Source organism: Podarcis tiliguerta (genome assembly GCF_965153285.1).
Source record: "Podarcis tiliguerta genome assembly, chromosome: 2".
Lineage (NCBI taxonomy): Eukaryota > Metazoa > Chordata > Lepidosauria > Squamata > Lacertidae > Podarcis > Podarcis tiliguerta.
Window position 1 is genome coordinate 8,498,764 of NC_139535.1, and position 21,797 is coordinate 8,520,560.

Consider the following 21,797-nt stretch of genomic DNA (forward strand, 5'->3'; position numbering starts at 1 on the left):
GCTTGTGCAAAAGACGGCGCAGAATGTTGACATGCTTGTGGGGGCAAACGACCGCCAGTGCTGATCACCCTGCTAGCGAGATTCCCACAGGCTACCAGTCAGCTCCTGGGCCAAGTTCAAGGTCCCATATACCAAAAACCAGAGAGGGGCTTATGCCTTATACACCACTAGATCCCTGCAGTCTGTGGGAGTGTCACTTCTGCACATCCCCAAGATCTCAGAAGCCCTTTTGCACGGCGACTCTGAGCAGGGCCTTGAGAGTGGCTGCCCCTCTTCTCTGGAATATCGTTCCTGTCAAGAGGTGACAGGCGCCCACTCTCTGCACTTTCTGGAGACATTTTTGCTCCAACAGGCTGGATAAATGGCTTTTTAGCACAAGGGTCCACTTGTTATGGTTTGAAACAGTGTTTTTTTCTAAAAATTGTTTAGATGTACTCTCATTTCCCTACACATATTAAAATACTGCCCCTCAATGGGGCCAAACCTAGATTCACAAAATGTTTAGGGGTATGCGTACCCCTGCACCCCCAGGAAAAACTACTGGTTTTAAATGTATTTGCTGTTCTTGTGATTTAAAACTGTTTCCAACTGTGTGCAAATTGCCTTGAAACAGTGGTTTAGTGATGGTACAGTGGTTTAGTGTTTTAGTGATGGTAATAATAATGATTGTATTCTTGGCAGATTCCTGTAGCCCAGATACTTCCAGTGGCTCCCAATTTTTTGGGGGGGGGGCATTGCCTCTTTTGGTTCTATAAATGCAACACCTGCACCCCCTACCCTGTAAAAAGCCCATAAAAAGGTTGGCAAGACTCAAAGCGTCTCTTTCAATATGAAGTTCTTTGCCAGCATGCTAAAAACGGATAAAGTTAGAATCAGCATCTAGACTTTTAGGACTTCACGGAATCAGGTCCCCATTGTCAGAATACGCCTGGGGGCACACGCAGCCCCCGGGATGAGACAAACCTCTCCGGGCGTCTTCCTGATGCACCGCAGCCCCGGGACGTTCTCAAATATTAAGGGTGCAAAGGAATATGTGCAGAGTATAGCAGAAACGATAGTGGAGCATGAGTGTAGCATTCTAGGCACTTCTTAAGCAATAGATACAGGACCAAGCAACCATGGCGTCCTCTCAGTTCTTCTCCAAGGGGGGGGGGAGAGGAACAATACAGAAGTACAGTACAGCGTAAGAGGTAAGACTGACTTCCGTTCTCACACTTTCCATGCCTAGAAAGTAAACACAGACATGTGATATAGCAATCCCACATCCAGCAATGGAAGAGTGAGATGGTAACACCCCTTGCTAAATCAAAACTCCCGTCCTTTTGGGGCAGCAGCAGACTTTCTCCAATTCAAAAATGACAAGGAAGCCTATGAATGAAAATGTTACAGTATGAATACCACAACTTACTAGACACCTGTGTGTTTCTGTTTGTGTGTCAAAAGCATGGGAAGCAATCCAGGAGCATTCACTGCTCATAGCTGTCAACCTTTCCCTTTTTTAAAAGGGAAATTCCCTTATTCCGAATAGGATTCCTCGCAAGAAAAGGGAAAAAGTGGACAGCTATGTCACTGCTACTTGGGAAAACATTCAGGAACTGCAAAGATCTTTTTTAAAAGATCACGTGGTCACTGAGTTTCTGAGTCACTTCCGGGAAGTGAAACTCCCAGGAGGTGAAAACTGAGAAAACGAAACTGAGGGAGCCATGGCTGCTGCAGGGGGTCCCATCCAGAATCTTTGTGACAAAGCCACGTGCTCCATCTGCCTGGATTACTTCAAGGATCCAGTGACCATCGCAGAGTGTGGGCACAACTTCTGCCGATCCTACCTGATCCTGTTCTGGGGGGAATCGGAGGCAGAGGCTTCCTGCCCCCAGTGCAGAAAAACAGTCCGGAGAAGGAGCCTCGTCTCCAACAGGCAACTGGCAAACTTCGTAGAATTAATCGAGAATCTCAGCCTTCAAGAGGGAAAGGAGGAAGGAGGGAAAGGAGGAGTCTGCGAGAAGCACCAGGAGCTCCTGAAGCTCTTTTGCAAGGAGGATGAAGCCCCCATCTGCCTGGTGTGCGACAGATCCAAGGAGCACAAAAACCACGAGGTGATTCCTCTGGAGGAGGCTTCCGAGGAATACAAGGTAGAAGATCCCTGGATCTTGAGGGGGAGAAATAGCTGTGGATTCTTCTTGGGAGGTTTTCTTTTTACTTCTCAGGTCCAAAGTAGGCATGGCATGAATTGGTGGTTGTTTAGTACGGTAGAAGCAGCCCAGGGGAAGCCTGAGGTTTGGGGGGAGGGAGTTGAAGTTTTTCTCTCTGCCAGGGGGACAAAGGGATCTTCCCTTGAAATACTCACAGCAGCTTCAAAGATTTGAACTGGGACCGTGGGAGGGAGAGAAAGGGTTAACCTCATCCACATCCCCCAGCAGGTTGCTTTGAACATATGAAGAACACTGCAAATGTAACTTGCACATACACAACTAAGTGCAAGTCTCTTTTGGCTAGCAGGATCCCTCCTCAATGCCCTGCCAAGCAGAGAGCAGCAAGGGATCAGCTGCAGGGGGGGGGCTGGGGGCCTGGAATTGACCAAATGGTGCAGGATCCTCCCCACAAGTATCTGCTGGAAGCAGATTTAGGAGTGGGTGGGTGGGGGTCTGTGTGGAAGCACCTACTGGTGGGGAGCACGCTTATTCTGGGAGTGCTTTGGGGCCTGTGCAATGAGGTTTTGGGGTGTCTGTGCTGAGGATCTCCCACCCCAAATGGCAAAAGGCTCAGTGGTTCAGAGTAGCATCTGCAAAGACTAGGGGGGGGGGAGATGACTTTTCCATGACAACTCAGAATTGGACCTGTGCTATTATACATAAAAAATAAAATCCTCATTCTGGATCCTACTTTAGCCCTTCCTCCTCCTCCTCCTCCTCTTCCCACGTCTTCCGTGCTTTTCAACCAGTGTGCTGTGGCACCTGGGGTGCCTTGAATGATGCTCAGGGCTGCTGCTGGCAACACTGGCCTCTGTCCCTCCAGCTGTTTGTTGCAGCAGCCCTGGCTACAAGCTCCGCTGGCGAATGGTGCCTCTGGGGCTGGCCAGGGGGTGTTGGCTGCCAGGAGCTGAGGCGGCCTCGGAGGAAGCAAGCAAACTGGCGAGGGGCCCTTGCTGGTGGGAATGGACAGACAAGTCCCAGGCCCCTGTGGGGCAGCGTGAGGAGGCATCTCTTTTGGGGCTCAGAGACCAAGAGGAGGACTCCTAAGGAGAAGGGAGAGGAGGCTGAGAGAGCCCTCCACAAGGGAGGGTGTTTGAGAAAGGGTGAGGGGCTGCAAGCTCTGCAAGCAAGGGGGGACCGAACTGGGATCCTGAGCCCCCCCACAGGGACACCGCAGAAAGAAGGAAGTTGGTCCAGGGAGCCATGGACCCAAAAAGGTTGTACTTTTATTTCCTATAGTAAACTACTTGGCTATTATAGCAAGGCCACTGGACCCAAGAAGCCGGTATAATATTCATCTCCTCTCTCTGTGTCTCAAGCAAACCTAAGTTTCCCTTTTTCTTTTCAGGGAGAGATCTGTCGCCACCTGGAGATTCTGAGGAAAGAGAGAGAGGAAATTCTGGCCTATCAAGCAGCCCTGGACAAGGAAAGCAAAGACCTCCTTGTAAGTGTCTCTGCTGTTACTAGGGAGGGAACAAGCACTTGGAAGAGTCGAGTCAGGACTGAGGAAGGATCAGGAAATCTGCCCATTTCAACTTCCCCCCTTCTCCTTTTCCATATCAGTTTGTTTGTTTGCTTATTATTATTATTATGAAAATGAATAAAATGCTAAGGTGGCTACCTTCTTGTATAAATATTTTGATACGTACTTTACCCTCATAAATACATTTTTGTGAACGTTACCTGGCTGGGTCAACCTTGAAAAATTCCGAGGTGTAAATTTCAAAAGATTGCTCTGTTTCAGTCTCCATATTTCAGTCTCCATCACCTTTCAATGCAGCTAAATTGAGTTTATTTCCCATTGTCATTTATTACATGAATGGCAGTGAAGGAGAAGCCTGAGGACTTGTGAGCTGAGAGGGTGGAAGTGGTTCAATTCAAATCCTGATTTACCATAAATATTACTAAAGAGTTGTCTTTCTAAATGTGCGCTCTTGTTCATTTTTAGGAAACTCAGGCTATTTTGAACCTTTAAAGAAAACAGGGGTGCTCTGGGGATGAACTCTACACTGTCCTCCTCCTCCTGTTTCTGCAGTTTTCCTACACCTAAATAGCACCAGCCTAAGCTGAGGGGTGTTTTATGACCCTGGGTGATCTCTGAACAACTCTGAACTCTGGTTATGCCATGCCCCAAAACATGCAGGGAACATCCATGGCTAGGAAAATGCTCCTTCCTTTAGGCTGTAGCTCTCTGCAAAATAGAAGTCAAGAGAAACAGCAATGGAGAGGGCCTCCCCTCAAAATAAAGGTTTACTTCTTTAGCCACTAGAGGTTTCATGTCTATGAAAAATCGGAAGTGTCCTCCCTGTGGAATTCTCACAATTCTCTTCCTGACGTTTTGAAGGCTGAGCACCTTCCACACTCAGACCTCCTCTTTTCTTGCAGAAATTAACAGAAACGGAGAGGCTGAAGATTGTGGAAAAGTTCAGAGAATTGCGCCAGTTTCTGGAAGAACAAGAAAAACGTCTGCTGACTCACGTGGAAGAGGTGGAGAAGGAGATTGCAGGGAGAAGGGATGAGCAGCTGGCCAGACTCTCCAGGAATCTCTCCTCTCTTGAGAGGATCATCCAGGAGATGGAGGAGAAGAGTCAGCAGCCAGCGAGTGAACTCCTGCAGGTAAGATGGTGGCAGGAACAGCCCAAGGCTCCAGGAAAAGGCTGCCCCTTTCATGTATGCAAAGAGTGCAGGGGCTGAGTTGATGGAGCCTCTAGGCAGGTTTGTAATGGACAGGAAAACCCAAGAGACCTGGGATGCTTAACTCACCTGAATGCAGAGTAGAGATTCGTCTGTGTTCTTGATGGAACAGGAGCTGATCTTCTGCTCTTTGCTGATGCTTTGTCTCCGAATGCCTCTCAGCTGTGATGCGGAAATGGGAACAACTTGATACTGGAAAAATTCATAATTTCAGAATGGAAAAATAAAAGCTGTGAGAAACCAAAACGGGCTGATTCCGCCATCCCTCCCCAAAACCTTGACATGTGCCAGGCTGACTGACATCCGAGGGGCAGGGTCTGAGGGGGTCTTCCTAGTGTGGCCTGTGGTGTGCAGTGAATTCCCTTCTCTTTTTCCCTCTAGGATGTGAGAAGGACCTTGCAGAGGTAAGTGGATCTGGCTCATTTCCATTAGTATCGCTCCATGAGGCCGGATTGCAAGAACCTCAGACATGGCCCTCCAGGGGCTGCAGGGGGGAGACTGTAGGCCTCACTGCCTGCAGCATCTCACAGGTAAAAGCAGGGGACGCTATTTTGGACTCGTAGCACCCCAGTTCTCCCACCAAGGATCAAGGTCAACTGCCTCCTCCCTCCCTCCCCACATCCCTTCACAAAGGGATGGGGGCTTAGGATGAAGAGCTTAGGATGTACCAACAGATTTCAGTGTCCAAGTAGCATCTTGTCCAAGTAGCAGCCACCCAACTCCTGGCAGCTTTGGACATCACTTACATCCTCTGGAGAGGCTCAGGGAGGGAGGGGTTGCAGGCATTCCACCTCAGGGGTTTGGTTCTTAAGTCCTGGCACCTTCCCAGAAAGTTGTTAGGGGGCAGCATTGTTGGCCGCCATGGGAGCCCTCCGGTGGTGTCGCTTGGGGTTACATCTTGTCCCTTGTTCTGTTTAGCATCCTTACGAAGCCACTGACAGCTGTCCTCAGGGGTTTTGGACTGAGGTCTCATCTGTGGTAGAAATAAACCTGTTGGGAAATAAACTTCCACTTTGTTCATTTTATTGAAAATCACTTTATTGAAATCTCCTGCAATAATTAGGGAAATGGGGCCACAATGGGGCCATTCATTGTTTTCCTTTTCACCAGGTATAAGAAAAGAGAGAGTCCAGAGAAGCCACTGGCTTTCCCTCACGAACTGAGGAACAGGATCTTGGAATCCTGTGATCTAAATCACCTTGTGGAGGATACAATGAAACAATGGAAAGGTAATGAAAAATGGCTGCCAGGATTTCACACTGGGAATTCTGTTACTTCTTCAGAACTGAACATGCCAGGCTCTTATTGCATGGAATTGAGTAACCCCAGGATACCTTCCTTCTTGGTGCTCCAGCCTTCATTTCCTGTCCCCCAGAATGGCCCATGTATATTGTGACGCTGGATCCTGTAAAGAAAGCCTGAACCAGAGTGTAGAGCAAAGTCAGGATTTTTTCCTCCCATATTTATAATTCTATGGAACCTCCTTTTCCTTGTGGTTCCCTGTCTGCACAATCTGGGGTTGTCCTTTTGGAGATTCTTCTGCTCTGAATGGAGTCAAAGGGCATTAAGAAGCCCCCAGTTCCCCCTCTGCCTCCTGCTCAGGCTTGTTTCTCAGCCGTGGGGCCAAGGCCTGAGCCGTCTCCTCCTCAGACGTCCCCCTGCAGCTGCCATATCTAGGGCTTCAGCCTTCAAGATCTCCTGAGAGTTCCCCCATTGAGAGTGGAAGCAATTGAGTGGATACAATTGCAGGCACCTTGTTGGAACATTGTTAAACGTTTTAAAGTGCTCTGCAGGACTTTTTTCTTAGTGTTTTGGAACTAACTTGCTTTTAAAATTGTTTTTGAAAACGGAAACTTTAATGGCGGAAAAGTTACCTTCTTCTTACTAACTTTTGGTGGCACTCCCCCTAGAGGACATTGGATAACAAAGGCCTGGGAAAAGTTTTTTTGCTTACTTTCTTTCTCCAGACTGTTTATAAATTTGGACTTGTCTTTCCCATGGGATTACAACATCTGACCTTGAACATTGACTGATGAGTGGTACAGGAAAGACAAGAGCAGCCAAAGCTAAGGAAGCTAAGGAAAAAGAAAAAGCAAAAAAGCAGGCACAGCTTTTGCAAACAACTTTAACTCAGGGACGTAGACTATCAGTGCCTGCTGTGCTTGCAACACAAAAAGTAGAAAGTGAAAAGCCTGAAAAATCTGAAGAGGAAGATATGGCATCAGGAGGAGCAGAGGCAGCACTGAAACAAGTTTTGGAACAATTGTCAACATTAAATCAAAAAATTGATAACCAATCAACAAAAATTGACCAAGCTACATCCTCGATCCAGAAATTGACAGATCAGGTTTCCCAACACACCCAAGCAATTGAAAAATTGCAAGGAGCAACGGAAGAGAACCGTAAATTGGCAGGGGAAGCCGTTGAAATTGCAACATCAGCTAAAAAAGAGGTTGAGGAAGTTAAAGCAGAAGTCAAGCCTCTGCATAAACAGATAGGGGACCAACAAACCTATCTCTCTTTGGTGGAACTGAAAAACCGGGAGACTAATCTTAGGCTTAGGGCGGTCCCAGAAATCGAACAAGAAGATTTGATTGGATTTTTGACAACAGAATTTTCAAAGTTCTGGGGCTTAAAAGAAGAAAGTGATTTTAAAATAGTATCGGCTTTTCGACTGGGAAGATTGGTAAGAAAAGATAGATCTAGAGACTGTCTAATAGCTTTGAGATCAAGAGAGGAGAGAGACAAAATATTAGGCCTACACTTCAAAAACTCAATTGAGATACAAGAGAAAAGGGTGGAAATCTACCGAGATATTCCTAAACAGCTATTGGATCTGAGAGCCACCTATTCAGAATTGGCTAAGTTGTTGAGACTTAACTCAATCCCTTATAGGTGGGAGTTCCCACAAGGACTATCATTTACTTACAAACAGAAGAAGGTTAAAATAAGATTACCAGAGGATCTACAAAAGTTCCAGCACGACCACGGAGAAGATCTCCAAAAAGAAGCAGCAGCCCTTTGGCCTATACTTAAACCAGGACCCACTCTGCCAGCAGGCGGAGGGACGCCTAAACCCTCGGAATTAGAGGAAAAAGAAGATACACCGCTCTAGGTGTAACAGAATAGTTCAGGATGTCTCTGCAGCTACTCAGTTGGAATATAAATGGCGGAAATTCCCCGGAGAAAAGAAGGAAACTGTTTCATATATTGAAGAAAGAACAATTGGATATTATTTGTTTACAAGAAACCCATGTGACCAGGCTCCACAGGAAAGTTTTGGTCAACAAAAGACTAGGCCAAGAGTTTATTTCCTCAGACAAGGTAAAGAAAAGAGGAGTGGTGATTTATGCTAAGGAGAGCCTGATACCTAAATTTTTATTCAAAGATGAATATGGAAGAATTCTGGCAATTGAAATCCAGACCCAAGGAGAAAAAATATTGATACTAGGAATTTATGCTCCAAACGACGGGAAATCAGAATTTTTCAAGAAGCTGCATGAGACGCTGCTGGACTATCTGGACTATGCTAACATCATAATGATGGGAGACATGAATGGAGTGGTGTCTACACATATGGATAAGTCTTATAACCAAAATCTAACATCAGACGGCAGACTGCCTAAAACTTTTTTTGAAATGACTGACAATCTGGATTTGATTGATATATGGAGGACAAAGAACCCCCTAGGTAAAGAAGGAACTTTCTTCTCTGAGGCCCACCTGTCCTGGTCAAGGATCGACCAAATCTGGACCTCCAGGGGGCTGGCACCCAAGACTAAAAAGGTGGAAATCTGCCCAAAAACATGCTCCGACCACAACGCTCTGAAATTAGATCTCAGACTTACTCAAACCGGTTCCTTCAGATGGAGAATGAATGACACTCTTTTAAGAGATCAAGAGATTGTGAAAAAGGCCCAAAAAACATTAAAGGACTATTTTGAGATAAATTTGAATACTACAGTAGAAAAAAGAACGATCTGGGACGCAAGCAAAGCTGTCATGAGGGGGTTTCTGATACAACAGAATACAATTAAGAAGAAGCTCTGGAATGGAAAGAAAGATAAAATACTGGAGAAAATACATCAAGGAGAGAAAAAATTGAGAACTAAACCAAAGTCAAAGGATCTGTTGAGAGAAATTAAATTCCATCAAGCAGAATATTCAAAATTGATTAATCAGGAGATTGAATGGAAAATAAAACAGATGAAGCAAAGATCCTTTGAATCAGCAAACAAATGTGGAAAGCTGCTAGCTTGGCAGCTGAAAAAAAGACAAAAGTTGAATACAGTTACAAATCTAGAGATTGAAGGAAGAACGGTGCAGAAACCAGAGGAAATTAGGAAGTGCTTCCACAGATATTTTAAAGAACTTTATGTACAGGGGCCTCAGAAAGAATCAGAGATAGATCATTTTTTAAAGACAAATGGACTATCAAAAATAACTCAAGATAAAAGATCAATCTTGAACTCTACAATAACCACCCAGGAAATTGAAAGTGCCATTCAGAACATGCAACTAGGCAAATCTCCAGGCCCGGATGGGCTTACCTCCAAATACTACAAGACTTTGAAAGACTATTTAACACAACCCTTGTTGGAGGTATGCAACCAGATCATGGATGGGAAGAGGGCACCAGAAACGTGGAAAGAAGCGTTCATCACATTGATACCTAAGATAGAATCTGAAAAGACTCAACTCAAGAACTACCGCCCCATCTCACTCCTGAATGTGGATTACAAAATATTTGCAGACATTTTGGCAAGTAGACTTAAAAAAGTTTTAATTGAAGTAATTCACAAAGACCAAGCAGGCTTTCTCCCTGGTAGACATTTATATGAGAATACCAGAAACATCATCGATATTTTGGAACTTTTACAAACTAACAGGAACACAAGGGCGGTGTTAATTTTTGTTGATGCGGAGAAAGCATTTGACAATATATCTTGGATGTTCATGAAGAAAAACTTGGAAGGGATGGGAGTGGGGCGGGGGTTTGAAAATGGGTTACGAGCAATTTATTCAGAGCAAAAGGCCAAATTAATAGTGAACAATGTGGTGACGGAGGAGTTCAAAATTGAAAAAGGGACACGACAAGGGTGCCCTCTATCCCCTCTTTTATTTATTTCAGTCCTGGAGGTGCTATTGAACATGATAAGGGAGGACCGGCTGGTACAAGGGATAGAGGTCGGAGTGAAACAATATAAACTTAAAGCTTTTGCAGATGACCTAGTTTTGACATTGCAGGAGCCAGAATCCAGTACAAAAAGAGTTCTTGAACTTATATCTGAGTTTGGTCAGGTGGCGGGGTTTAAGTTGAACAAACAAAAAACCAAGGTTTTGACCAAGAATTTGACACTTACAGAAACAGAGGGGTTTCAGAGAGAAACAGAATTAAATGTGGTAAAGAAAGTGAAATACCTAGGGATCTATTTGTCTTCCAAAAATTTGAATTTATTTAAGGACAATTATGAAAAATGCTGGTTGGAAGTAAAGAAGGATTTAGAAATTTGGTCAAGATTGAAACTTTCCTTGTTGGGAAGGATTGCAGCAATTAAAATGAATGTATTGCCGAAAATGTTATTCTTGTTTCAAACCCTACAGATCGTGGACAGAGAGGAATGTTTTGGAAAATGGCAGAAGGATATATCTAAGTTTGTCTGGCAGGGCAAAAAGCCCCGAATAAAGTATAAAATATTAACTGATTCAAAAGAAAGAGGGGGGTTTGCCCTGCCGGATTTGAGGTTGTACTATGAAGCTGCAGCCTTCTGCTGGCTGAAAGATTGGTTTTTGCTAGAAAACACCGACGTCCTAGATCTGGAAGGTTTTGATAATGCATTTGGTTGGCATGCATATCTATGGTATGACAAGGTTAAAGTTCACAAATTGTTTAAAAGCCATATTGTCAGAAAAGCGATTTTTGCAGTCTGGATGAAATATAAAGACTTATTAGAGAGTAAAACACCGAGGTGGCTATCACCGGTGGAGGCCAAAGCTCGAAAAAGACCCAATATGGAGGCCTATTGGCCGAAATATTGGGAATTAATTGAAAAAATTGGAGACGGTTGGAAGTTGCAGAGCCAGGACAAATTAAAAAACAAGGTGCGAGATTGGTTACATTATGCTCAAATTCAAGAGGTTTTTAAAATGGATAAAAAGGTTGGTTTCCAGGAGGGGAAATCGAAACTAGAGACAGAATTGTTAGAACCAAAGACCAAGATTTTATCTAGAATGTATAACTTGCTGCTTATGTGGAACACACAGGATGAGACAGTTAAATCTGCTATGATAAAATGGGCACAGGATGTTGGACATAATATTATGTTTGAAGACTGGGAAAGGTTATGGAACACCGGAATGAAATTCACGGCATCTAGTGCCTTGAAGGAAAACATTATGAAAATGATATACCGGTGGTACATGACCCCAGTCAGGCTAGCCAAGATGCATCACCTGTCTGACAACAAATGTTGGAAGTGTAAGGAAGCAGAGGGGACTTTCTTCCATCTCTGGTGGACCTGCCCAAAAGTGAAGGCCTTCTGGGAAATGATTTATAATGAATTGAAAAAGGTATTTAGGTATACCTTTCCTAAGAAACCAGAGGCCTTCCTGTTGGGCATGGTGGACCAGAAAATGTCAAAGAAAGATAGAACTTTGTTTATGTACGCTAGCACAGCAGCAAGAATACTCATTGCAAAGAGTTGGAAGACACAAGATTTGCCCACGCTGGAGGACTGGCAGACGCAGTTGATGGACTACATGGAGATAGCTGAACTGACCGGCAGAATCCGAGATTTGGATAAAGAAACAATTGAGGAGGACTGGGGAAAATTTAAAGATTATCTGAAAAAATATTATAAGCTGTATGAATCCTAAGAAAGTGCATGATTAGGAAATGTTAAGCTTCTGCGAATATGATTAAGTAAATGGTAAAATTAGTGACAAAAGAGAAAAGGAGACAATTTAAATTGAATATGTTATGTTTATTTTAAAGGTATTGAAATTGAGATATAATATATTGTATTTGGATACATAACATTCGAAAGTTACAACAAGGTATGAAATAAGGTAACAAAATGCTGACATTGTTAATGCAAAGAACGCAGAATCGGAAGGGGTGGGGAAGTCCAAGTTTTATTTTGTTTTTGTTGTTAAAAAAGAGAAAATTTGTTTCTTGTAACTACTTTATTTGTTTATAAATCTATAAAATTATGGAAAGAAACGCAATAAAAAAATTTATAAAAAAAAAAAAAGAGAGTGGAAGCAAGAGCACATGAGCCCCAAAGGGCACAATTATGCTTGTTAACAACCTTAAAGATTTGTAGAAGGTTTGTGAGGAAGGGTTTCCTTTTGCCTGAGAGCTCTGCCAATTCTTCCTCATCAAACTTTGCTTCTCCTTATGTTTCACAATTTTGGCCTTAATGATTCCCCCCACCACTTTCCTTGGGGAAGATGTTAAGGCTGCCTCCATCTCCCCTCTGCCTCCTTTTACAGGATTCCTATTGCTCTGCCTCCCCTCCGGTCCTCAAATGTAGAGCCCAATTTCAGGGACAAAGTTCAGAGACCAGCAGGATATATTGTGAATGTTTTTATTCTGCTATTTGTAAGCTTGCTTTATTATTGCTGTGTTTTAAAGCTTTATTTATTTTCACAATTCTTCCTATGATTTTCTTGTTTTTACTTATTTTTTCTACTATTTAATAATAATACTAGAATTTAAGGATGCCACGTTATGAAGTGTTACTTTCGTACGGAGATTTATTTCTGGTGAAAGAGTGTTGCCCTTACACTTTATATCTTTCTTTTTTTTTTTTTTTTGCAAGTAAATTTTTATTAATATTGCTCATTTATACATAAGAACAAATACAAAATTTATACCATAACTTACGCGTATCACAACAGATCAAAAATACAACACAAAATTCTTTTAGGCTCCACCGAGCCGTAGACTTCCTTCCACACTTTTGGTAAGTATCAGATAAATTTGTATTCACGTATTTTATTGTTTTAATCTGTATCATTTACTGTTAGATTTAATTCAGCCCCGCCAGTGTCGTCTGAAAATTAGTTCCAAGATAAGTCAAGTATTTATTCCAATTGTCATGAAATTTCTGTTCGTCTTGATCCCTTAATCTTCCTGTTATTCTAGCGAGCTCGGCATAATTTATCAACTTAACCTGCCAATCACTTATACTGGGTATAACTTCTGTTTTCCAGTTTTGCGCCAACAAGATTCTTGCGGCTGTAGTGGCATATAAGAATAGTATCTTATCTTCTTTTTTAATTTCTTTACCCATCATTCCTAACAGAAAGGCTTCAGGCCTTTTGGGAAAGGTATATTTGAGAATTTTTTTAAGTTCATTGTAGATCATTTCCCAAAAGCCCTTCACCTTACTGCATGCCCACCACATGTGGTAGAGGTCTCCCTCTGCCTCTCCACATTTCCAACATTTCTTATTTTTCAGCCTATAGATTTTGGCTAACTTCACTGGTGTATGGTACCATCTATATATCATTTTCCATAGATTTTCCTTTAGTACCGTACACGCCGTAAACTTCATATTGATGTTCCACAATTCCAGCCACTTCTCAAACTCAATATTATACCCAATATCCACTGCCCATTTAGTCATAGCCTCCTTTACCTCCTCGTCTTTTGTGTACCACTCCAGTAAAATATCATATATCTTAGCCAATATTTTATTTTTACCTTCTATAATTTCTATACTAAATTTAGATTTTTTATCTTCAAACCCTAGGTTCTTTTTATCTTCTTTCAACAAATCATTTACCTGGTGGTATTGTATCCACCCAGTAAATGAATTTTTTATCTCTTCATATGGTCTGAGTTTAATGCCTTGATCGGTTTTCCGTATAAGTTCTTCATAGGTGGCATTCTTCCCTTCCATATTTGTTTTTTTAACCGTTAGGACCTCTATTGGCAAGATCCACCAAGGTGTCTTCCTTTCCAGCAAATTTTTGTTTCTCTCCCATGCTTGAAATATAGGTCCTCTGAAAACATGGTTCAGGAAGCTTCTATGTGCCTTCACCTTTCCGTACGGTAAGTACGCGTGCCACCCGAACCTATTGTCGAAGCCCTCCAAGTCCAAGATGTCTCTATTTTCCAATCTTATCCAGTCTTTAAGCCACAGTAGGCACGCTGCTTCATAATATATGCTTAAATCCGGTAGGGAGAAGCCCCCTCTCTCTTTTTTGTCTACCAATATTTTCATTTTTATTCGCGGTCTTTTTCCCTGCCAGATGTATCTCGCTAAGGCTCTTTGCCACTCTTTACACTGTTTTAACCCTTTAAGTATAGGTATAGTTTGAAACAGAAAAAGCATTCTGGGTAGTATGTTCATTTTAACAACCGCTATCCTCCCCAGGAAGGATAATTTCATTCTCTCCCAAATTTCTAAATCTTTCTTAATGCCCCTCCAGGTGACCTCATAGTTGTCCTTATAAAGGTTGATATTCTTGGTTGTGATCCACACTCCCAAGATATTTCACCTTCTTTACTATCTTAATTCCTGTCCTTTGTTCTAAGTCTATATTGTCTTCTTTACTTAAATTTTTGGTCAACATTTTAGTCTTATTCATATTCACTTTAAATCCAGCCACAGCACCAAATTCTTCCAATTTTTTTAAAGCCTTTTCCACATTATCTTTTGGATCTTCCAATGTTAGTACAATGTCATCCGTGAAGGCTTTAATCTTGTATTCATTAATGCCCACCTTGACTCCTTTAACCTCTGTTGTTTCCCTCAGATTCTTAATAAGTACTTCTAGCACTGTTATAAATAATAAAGGAGACAGGGGGCAACCTTGTCTAGTCCCTTTAGATATATCAAAATATTCCGATGTGGTGTTATTTATTACAAGTTTTGCTTTTTGCTCAGAATAAATAGCTTCAATGCCTTTTCTAAATCTTTCTCCCATTCCCATCTTTTTTAGATTTTCAGTCAGGAAGCGCCAAGAAACATTGTCGAATGCCTTTTCGGCATCGATAAATATCAAGGCCGCCTGCTTGTCTATTCTAGTTTCCAAGTATTCAATAATGTCAATCACATTTCTCACGTTATCCTTCAGTTGTCTCCCTGGTAGGAAGCCCGTTTGGTCTTTGTGAATTCTACTAATCAAAACTTTTTTTAACCTTTCAGCCATTATATCCGCGAACAATTTATAATCGTTATTTAAAAGTGAAATCGGTCTATAATTCTTCACTTCTAAAGCGTCTACCTCTTTTTTAGGAATTAATGTGATATAGGCTTCCTTCCAGGTGTTCGGGATCTTTCCCTCTTCTAAGATTTTATTCATAACTTCCCCTAGAATTGGTATCAATTGATCACTTAACATTTTGTAATATTTGGCCGGTAGGCCATCTGGCCCCAGTGTTTTTCCACTTTTCATTTTTTTTATTGCCTTCTTTATCTCATCTTCTGTAATCTTCTGGTTTAAGATTTCATTTTCTTCTGTTGTGATCTGTTGTAAATGATGTTTTCCCAAATAGTTTTCTATTTCAGAATCCCGTTCCTTCTCTCTTTTATATAGGTCTTTGTAATATCTTTGGAATATCCTTTTTATTTCTTTTGGCTCTTCTACTATCCTTTCTCCATCTCTTATCTTACAGATCATGTTTTGTTTTTTCCTTTCTCTTAATTGCCACGCCAGGTATTTCCCTATTTTATTAGCTGACTCAAAGCTTTTTTGTTTCATCATTTTAATTTTCCATTCAATCTCCTGATTTACTATCATAGAATATTGGGCTTGTAATATCTTTATATTTTGTTTTATTGTCTCCTCTCCTGGTTTTGTAGTCAATTGTCTTTCATTCTCCATAAGCTGCACTAGGGTCTCCTCTTTTCTTTTCTCTTTTTCTTTTCTTAAATGACTATTTTTCTGAATTAGGAAGCCCCTCATAACTGCCTTTCCCGCATCCCAAACCGTCTCTATGGCTGTCCCTTTATTTAGGTTCCATTTAAGATATTCTTCGAATGTTTCCTTTGCCTTCTTTACTACCTTTTGGTCATTAAATAAATATTCATTCATTCTCCATCTGGATGCTCTAACATCCTGACCCTTTATCTCCATAAATACTGGGTTATGATCCGATATAGTTTGTGGGAGAATTTCGGATTTGATTAGACTCTGTAGCAATTCCTTCGAAACCCAAATACTATCTATTCTCCCCCAACTCTGGTTCGGGTTTGAGAAAAAAGTATATTGTTTTACACACGGGTTTTTAAATCTCCAAGCATCAATTATTCCCATATTGTTGACCATTTCAAAAAAAGTTTTGGGTAGCTTGCCTTCCTTTCTCTTTAACTGTTTTACTGATCTATCTAAGTCAGGTGATACCACTCCATTAAAGTCACCCATCTATATCATTTTTGGTCCATCCATTCTAATAGTTTATTTCCTAGTTCTGAAAAGAAAGTCGATTTTTTGTCATTCGGAGCATATATTCCAACGACAATTATTTTTACTCCTTGAAATGTAATTTGTACTACTATTATTCTCCCTTGTTCATCTTTGTATAATATTTTTGGGTCAAGTTTTTCCTTTATATATAGTACCACTCCTCTTTTCTTAACCCTGTCTGATGTCACAAACTCCAGCCCTAATCTCTTATTACTCAAAATTCTCTTATGTTTTCTCGTTACATGCGTCTCTTGAAGACAAATTAAATCAAGATTCTTTTTTTAGAAGTATATGCGCAGTTTTGTTCCTTTTATTTTTGTTATTGAACCCATTCACATTCCAGAGTACTGTGTCCAGTTCTGGGCACCACAGTTCAAGAAGGACACTGACAAACTAGAACGTGTACAGAGGAGGGCAACCAAAATGGTCAAAGGCCTGGAAACAATGCCTTATGAGGGTCGGCTAAGGGAGCTGGGCATGTTTAGCCTGGAGAAGAGGAGGTTAAGGGGTGATATGATAGCCATGTTCAAATATATAAAAGGATGTCACATAGAGGAGGGAGAAAGGTTGTTTTCTGCTGCTCCAGAGAAGCGGACACGGAGCAATGGATACAAACTACAAGAAAGAAGATTCCACCTAAACATTAGGAAGAACTTCCTGACAGTAAGAGCTGTTCGACAGTGGAATTTGCTGCCAAGGAGTGTGGTGGAGTCTCCTTCTTTGGAGGTCTTTAAGCAGAGGCTTGACAACCATATGTCAGGAGTGCTCTGATGGTGTTTCCTGCTTGGCAGGGGGTTGGACTCGATGACCCTTGTGGTCTCTTCCAACTCTATGATTCTATGATTCTATGATTCTATGATTCCAGGATAGAACTTTTAAAGCCATCGCTTATATGCAAATAAGTCTTTATCTAATCTAAGTTAAAGCTCCTGTTCTTTGTCGTCTGTCTTTTCCTTTTCACACTCTTCTCCCGAATTTATCCCCTCCTCTCCTTCTTCACTCCCCCCGTTTCCGCCCCCCTCCCTCATCCGCTCCCCTGCCTCCTCCAACCCCACCATCCTTCCTAGTTCCTTCTTGTATCTTCTTGCAAATTTTTCCAATTCCGAAGGACTGGACAGTCTGAATCTTTTTTCCTTAAAATAGAATGAGATTCCTTCCGGAAATTCCCATCTATATAAGATCCAATTTTTCTTCAACTGGGTAGTTAATTTTTTGTAAACATCCCTCCTTCGAAGGAACCTCGCAGGTATTTCTTTAAATACAATAATTAAATTTCCGCCCATAATTAATCTTTTACTGTAGTTCAATTTCAAAATTTCATTTCTCATATCCAACGAATTGAACATAACTAATACATCCCCTGGCAGTTTTCCCCCCCTAGCTTTAGCCGATTTTGTTTTTATCCTAAAGATGTTTGCCAGTGAGTAGTTTATCTCTTCTTCCTTCATATTTAGCCAAATTGCCAACTCTTTAACCATTTTAGATCTAATATTCTCATTTGGTTCCTCTGGTATCCCTCTAAATTTCAAATTTAGTTGATTCTGTCTCATCTGCGTCATTGCCATATTATCTAGCAATTCTTCCTGTACCTTACCTAGCTCCTTAACTTCCATTCTAGTCCTGTCCAAATCCTTCCTACTGTCTTTCATGTCTTTTTGTACCCTTTTCACAGAATCCTCAATTACTGTAGTTTTTGCCAACAAGTCTTTCACTTTTCCTGTCAATTCTCCCACCACCCCCTCCAATCTCTTTTCCTGTAGTTCCAATAACTTTTTCTCGATATTGTGTTCATTATGTTTAAATTCTTTTCTTATTTCAGCCATCAGACTGTCATAGTCCTTGATTTCTTTCCCCTCTTTTCCATCTTCTTGTCTAGATGGCCTCCTTTCTGCTGGCGTTCCCACCCCCCTCTTCATTTTATCCATTATACAGACTTGTTGCTAAGAGCCTTACCCCCCCCCCCCTTTTGACCACCCTTACACTTTATATCTTTCTGCTTCCTCAGATGCTCTGCTATTCAGTGAACAGACTCAGAAAGGTAAATTTCCAGGGCAGGAACAATTTCACAGGAGGGATGGGGACAGATATTTCATGGGTGTTGAACCGTCTGCTCTGCAGACTTTGGGACCTCCTTCAATGGCGTCACTCTGGGAAACAGTCCTCTAGAGGTGTTTGGGTTCCTTGTCTGTCCCATGAATGAACTGGGAGGGAGGTTGAAGGCTTGGCCTGGGGGCAGAGCTTGGCCCTGCGAAGAACCTGCACACCAGTCTGAGTTCCATTCCTGCCTATAGACCAGCGGTGGCAAACCTTTTAGGGACCGAGTGCCCAAACTGCAACCCAAAACCCACTTATTTATCGCTAAGTGTCAACACAGCAATTTAACCTGAATACTGAGGTTTTAATTTAGAAAAAACAACTCATAGATTAACAGCTTTGATCTTAAAAGAAATTCACAATAACAGAGCTTTAGAAAAGAAACAACTTTTTATTGAAAGGTAAAAGTTTGTATTTGGCAAGCTTTTGAACAATTAATGTGATTTTTGCTGTTGTATGCATGTTGATAATTTGTCTAACCTTGGCTCATACTTTGTAAGTTTGAGAGCAACACATGCATCACTCAAGTCATGTGTTAGTCTGTTTCTGGTGTCAGATTTGGTATAATTCAAAGCTGAAAACAGCTGCTCACAAACAAGATGATCCAAACAAAGTAAGGAAAGCAATCCCAAGTACTCTGATTGATTAAAAATTATTTGGCAGACTATTGCACAGTAGGGACGCGAGTGGCGCTGTGGGTAAAACCTCAGTGCCTAGGACTTGCCGATCGTATGGTCGGTGGTTCGAATCCCCGCAGCGGGGTGAGCTCCTGTCTTTCGGTCCCAGCTCCTGCCCACCTAGCAGTTTGAAAGCACCCCTAAGTGCAAGTAGATAAATAGGTACCGCTTTATAGCGGGAAGGTAAACGGCGTTTCTGTTGGGATACTGCCAGGGAGACAAAGTCCATCATGACTCCACGTCGTTTCCGGACGTCCATCCATCTCCCACAGACACGCAGTATCAGCAATTAGCGACACGAGCTCCAGAAATAGCTTGCCACATTCCAGAGCCGTGCACGCTCTATCAGCAGATATTGCACAGCGAAACATGCAGTCAGGAGAGCATTATTTACAAGTTTATTCAGCGTTGGTCAGAACAAAGAAAAACATGACTGCCTGCTTCAATGTTCCGGCAGAGAGAGAGAAACAAAAGCAAACACACAACATAAACATCCTGTGAAACAGAAAAATACGCAGGCTGTGACACAAACATCCTGCTCCCTTTTAAGGTGGAACGGAAATATCCTAACAGTTTCCGTGTGCTGCGCTGGTGCCGGCTCGCCAGAGCAGCTTTGTCGCGCTGGCCACATGACCCAGAGGTGTCTCCGGACAGCGCTGGCCCCCGGCCTCTTAAGTGAGATGGGCGCACAACCCTAGAATCGGACACGACTGGCCCATACGGGCAGGGGTACCTTTACCTTTACCTTTACCTTTATTGCACACTAAGGATCTCATTTTCAGAACTAACTGTGCTGTCTTTTGTAATTCTATCTTCTCAAGTGTTTCACGCAGGTCACAGAATTTATTTTTCCAGACAGACTATTATCCTGGTTTCCCCCTCAATTTTATAGATTGTGCTTTATTTCATAAAATTTATATACTGTTTAGAAAATGCCTGGGTTGAGAGGAATATAAGAAAGTGAAGGAAACTGATTTAAAAACCATCAAGGAAGATATTTATTCTGATGAGAGTCTGCAAGGAGGAGTTTCAGTCTAGCATGCGATGCAAATAAATCCCCTTGATCTGAAAGGGAATCTGGGGTTTTCGGGGGTTTTTTATTTATTCATCAAGGTGTCCATTTCTGTCTCTCAGCTGACTCTGCCTATTCTTCTTTTTCCCTCATCTTTTCCGCAACAGCAAATGTCACTCTGGATCCAGACACAGCCCATCCTGAACTCATCCTGTCCAAGGATGGGAAAAGCATAAGATTGGGAGGCGAACATCAAGCCCTGCCTGATAATCCTGAGAGATTCAGTGACTGGCCTTGTGTGTTGGGACGTGAGGGATTCACAACAGGCAGACATTTCTGGAAGTCACTGTGGGAAGTGGGGAATGGTGGGGTTTGGGGGTTGCCAGGGAGTCTGTGGAAAGGACTATTTCAACTTCAATCCTGAGACAGGAGTCTGGGCTGTGGAGAAGTGGGGAGAGAAGTACTTGGCCTGGACATCCCCTAAATACTCTCCTCTGTCCCTGTTTTGGGAGCCCAGGAGGATCCGGGTGACTCTGGACTATGAAGGGGGACGTGTGTCTTTTTCTGACGCTGACTCAGGAGCCGAACTCTACACGTTCTCAGGAGCCTCGTTCTCTGGAGAGACCCTCCTGCCTTATTTTCTTCTGTGGGGAAATGAAGCCCACCTCATTATCTCCTGAGGAGACTAAATCTGCCTCTCAGGCCCAGCAGGAGTTTCTCTCCAGACCAGAGTGACTGACATAAAAAACATTTACCCGCCAAAAGCACATTGGGCAGTTTTCCAAGGGCCCTTTGAGAGGATTCATTCCAGTCAAAATCAGCAGAAATAACAAAACAAAAATGGGTTGCTCTTCTTTCCTTTCCTTTCCCCAGAATTCCCTCTGCAGCTTACTTCTTAGAGAGCAGTCACACTTTCAGGAGTCCTAATAAATTTTCTCACCTTCAATCTTGTTTTCCTTTTGAGATGTCCGATTTGGCAGAGCACGAGACTCTTAATCCCAGGGTTGTGGGTCTGAGCCCCACGTGGGGGAAATGTTTCATGCACTGCAGGGGGTGAGACTAGAGGACCCTCAGGGCCCCTCACATTTCTGCAATTCTAGGAAACCTTCCTCTCCCCACAAGACCTTATGCAGCTGTGAAAATGCATGCATTATTGGATTAATAGAGGACTAAAAATGAACCCCTTGACCCATGTCACACAGGATAGCTTCTTGCTCTGGAGACCTCAGACGGGAAGAAAATCTAAAAGAAATTGAACAAGGCGTCAGCTTCAAATATCCTCTGCAAATAGAGCCTCACCTTCTTTACACTTTGTCAGAAGTAAACCCCATTGCCTTGAGTGGGGCTTCTGCCCTGTTATAAATGTGTTTAGGGTTGATGCATTGACGTTCCTTATTTACAAGCTGGATTCTGTACTGCATATCGGGGGCATCAAATGGGGTGTCCTCTGGATAGTGCTGGACTCTTAATCTAAGGGTCACCAGCTGGAGCACCATTTTGGGCAAAAGATTCCTGCCTTGGGGGCCATCTCTGCCTCCAGTGGCAGTGAGTTCCATAGTTCAATTATCTGCTGCACAATGAAATGCTTTTATCTGTCCTGGGTAGGACAACATTCAGCTTTCTTGGAGGGCCACGAATTCTAGTGCTATGAGGATCTGCAATGTGGAGATAATGTGCCCCTGCCTCCCTCATGGGGACCAGAGCAGAGGG

The 21,797-nt window shown here is 42.5% G+C and overlaps 1 pseudogene across 1 annotated transcript in view; it reads left to right on the top strand.

Annotated features, from left to right (window-relative positions):
- LOC310670590 (zinc finger protein RFP-like) overlaps positions 1 to 21,450 on the top strand; it is a 68,626-nt pseudogene extending 47,176 nt beyond the window's left edge. The window contains exons 2-7 of the transcript XR_014515467.1: positions 3,538 to 3,633; positions 4,575 to 4,805; positions 5,265 to 5,287; positions 5,994 to 6,112; positions 18,310 to 18,342; positions 20,255 to 21,450. The product of XR_014515467.1 is annotated as a zinc finger protein RFP-like (transcript). The remainder of the gene's footprint in view (positions 1 to 3,537; positions 3,634 to 4,574; positions 4,806 to 5,264; positions 5,288 to 5,993; positions 6,113 to 18,309; positions 18,343 to 20,254) is intronic.
- Positions 21,451 to 21,797: the final 347 nt, after the last annotated feature.